The sequence below is a fragment of the Mus musculus genome, chromosome 8 (genome assembly GCF_000001635.26).
Source record: "Mus musculus strain C57BL/6J chromosome 8, GRCm38.p6 C57BL/6J".
Classification (NCBI taxonomy): Eukaryota; Metazoa; Chordata; class Mammalia; order Rodentia; family Muridae; genus Mus; species Mus musculus.
Window position 1 is genome coordinate 26832191 of NC_000074.6, and position 3284 is coordinate 26835474.

Here is a 3284-nt window from a genome sequence, read left to right on the forward strand (position 1 = left end):
TTTTAAGAGGTGTCTTTCTGTTGTAACACACCCTGGCCTGAAACTCTGTATGTAGCCCAAACTCATGATCCTTCTGCCTCTGACCCTGGAATGCTATAACCACAAACACCTGAGAACTTCTCTTCCTAGTCCCATGTGTGTCCCTTTTCTGATATTTGAGGTAACCCAAAAGGAGACCAGAATTTGATAAGTTGAGTTCTCAGAGGCTATACTTCACTTGTAACACGTTTTTGGAGTAATCTTTTAGGTTGGTCCAGTATTCTGAGTTGCAGTCACAGGTAGAAGTGACCATAAGGACCAGTGACACACAGCTCAGTAGTAGAGTACTTACCTAGCGTGCCAAGGCCCTGGGTTCAAGTCCTGGCGTTATATACACACAAAAAGAGAATCCTTCAGATATGGCTACAAAGTTAGGAACATCATCTCAGACTTGGAGAAGATTAAAAAATCTTGGAACAAATTAGCCTGGTGTAGACAGTAAGTTAAAGAGAAGTCTCGGGGAGGAGTCAGAAAAGCCAGTAACTTTAAATCCTGTAAAGTTTCTTAATCAAGTTACACTATTATTTGAAACTGGCAAGACACCAATGGATTCAGTCCAAAGACATAATTTATGGTGGTTTTTTTTTCCGTTTTCTTTTTTTAAGGGCATTAGGGTTTTAGTTCCTTTTCTTCCTTCTGCTTAAAGTCTCTCTCTCTGTGTGTCTGTCTCTCTGTCTGTCTGTCTGTCTCTCTCTCTCTCTGTGTCTCTCTGTCTCTGTCTCTCTGTCTCTCTCTCTCTCTCTGTCTCTCTCTCCTTCCCATTTGGGCAATCTGTTCCTTTCTTTTCTCAGATCCGTTTTCTCCCAATATGTGTAAAATGAAGGCAGTTCAGTGGAGTCTTGTGTCTTCCCCTTGCTCCATAAGAACTCACTCCTCATGTAAATGAGCCAGCCCCGTATCCAGAAGCTGAGGCGCCTGAGTTTGCTCTCCCCCAAAAATTCAGTTCTCTCTCTTACATAGACGCAGGGTGGCCTTAAAGTGCCTAAGTCATCTCCTCATGACGAAGGGACTTTCTCCCACAGATGGCTTTCCTTCATTCCACACTATGTCCTGCACCTTCCTCTCCAGGCCCAGCCACCACACACACACACACACACACACACACACACACACACACACACACACACACACCCCACAGTGACTCTTCCAGCCTGTCCCAAGGCCCTGGCCTCCTGGCTTTCTTCTCAGGGAGGCTGGAGGCCCCTAGCACCCCCCGGGAGCAGCACATGCATGCAACACTCCTCCCACTGGCCCTGAGAAATCCTGAGATCAAAGAACTTGGGACCAGGTGTCTGTCCTCCGCCACAGGCCACAATTAATCAAACCGCCCAACTCACAAGAAGATCAAACCAGGCACCCCGCCAGCTGTTGGTTAAAGCTGGCCTTCAAGTTGCCCTCATTAAATTGCCCTCCCCCTTTCTTGCCCTGTGAACATCTAGCTCTTGGCTCTCTCTCTCTCTCTCTCTCTCTCTCTCTCTCTGTGTGTGTGTGTGTGTGTGTGTGTGTGTGTGTGTGTGTGTGTGTGTGTGTGTTTCTCCCTGCTTTCCATAGATTTTGTACATTTACCTTTTTCTCCATTTCCTTTTCCTGAGTCTCAACGTTCCCTGCACATATCCCTCCCGCCCCCTATTTTCATTTGTTTGAAATTCCAAGGACCCCAGGCTCTGATGCCTGGAGACTTTCCCCTTCCCAGGAGGAAGTCCTCTGGGGCCCTAGGATAACAGTCAAAGGTGGAAGGAGTCAGGATGCTTCCCTTGGTTGTATAGGAGAGGAGTCCCATCCCATGCCCTCTTTCAAGGGTAGGAATGAGTTCACGAAAAATGACCTGAGTTTTCGGATTCAGACCCAGGCATCTCTCGTGCACACACATATATGTGCCCTAAGTCCAAGGACCCACACACTTCCTAGCTCAATAGTTCTCCAAGCCTCAGAGGGGACTTCTCAGTGGCACCTCCATCTGTGAGCCACCAGACACAGATACCTTCAGGAGAGCCAGCTTCACCCAGAACAAGGAACAGGGAACAAGCTCACCATGATGGCGCAGATACTGTGACGGCCGCACGCCGAGGGCCGAGACAGAAAACGGGAATTCAAAGATGCCCTGGACTATAGAACACGTTCAAGGACAGCTTGAGATAAAATAGGAAGATGCTATCTCCAAAAATGCAAAAGGAAGGAAGGAAGGAAGGAAGGAAGGAAGGAAGGGGAAAGAGGAAGGGAAGGTGAAAGGAGACAGAAAGAAGGAAGAGGGAACAAGGAAGGGATGATATAAAAGCAGGACGTGGCCCTTTCTTTTCTCCCCACATCTGCCTATGAACCAGAGGGATGAAGAGCTGACCCTGGCTTCTCACTCTACTGATGTATTGAGACTGCCTCTCGCCTTGTCTACGATACTGTTATGCTTTTCTTACAACAAACAATTGGCAGAAATGAAACAAAACAAAACAAAACAAAAAAAAACCCAGGCTGCAGAACGCAGCCCTTCTTCCTCGTACTCATCTACGTACATCTATGTATTTTTTAAACTTGTTTTTCATCTCAGTGGTTCTAAGGCGTGCAGGCGTGATAAAACACAGATGGAGAGGAGCAGACAACGATGCCATGCTCGCAGAAGACATCGCACCACGTTGTATGCTTTCAGAAATCTTGGAAGACCTCAGGATGCAAAGTAGGATTTTTCTTTTCCCTCTTTGGGTCTTTCCCCTCCTTCCCTCTTCGTGTATTTGGAATTATCTCTTTGTCTCTTCTGCGGCTGTGTGGCCCTTAGATCACCTGCTGCTGTTAGGAGCACTGTTGCTCTGCCTGGGCCACTGGGGCACTGCGATGCCCTGGGCTTGACCCCACCTCTACCTGAGCCTGTTTCTGCAGCTGTGGTGAGGCAGAGGTGGGAGGAGAAGCCATCCATCAACCCCGCAGCCCCAGAGAGCTAAATGAGGACTGGAAGGGTCAGAGCTGGTGGGCACTTGAGGGCCGTAGAGACAGGTGGGGATTACAAATTGTTGAGATATCAGAGCTGCGCTTGATGGATGGTCCAGAATGAGGGGCAAGATGTTGCTCCTCAGTCTCCTCCGACAGCAGGACACAGCCTGGGCCTCTGGCCTCCCCTGACTTCCTCTGGCCACCCCGACAAGACCCCTTTTCCCCAGCTTTCTTTTTCCTGCCTACTCACAGTTCATCCATCAAGCCATGCCCCGAAGCTGACCTTTGCAGAGAATAGCCCAGCCTAAGAAGCGTTTCTTGCCGAG

The 3284-nt window shown here is 48.7% G+C and overlaps 1 annotated feature.

The window, feature by feature from the left end:
* Positions 296-2668: an enhancer, noted in NCBI's record as "VISTA enhancer mm1598". NCBI's record gives its function as "enhancer in: hindbrain (rhombencephalon)[3/6] | somite[3/6] | midbrain (mesencephalon)[3/6] | forebrain[3/6] | limb[3/6] | nose[3/6] | other[3/6]" and the evidence as "EXISTENCE:transgenic organism evidence [ECO:0001131][PMID:17130149]".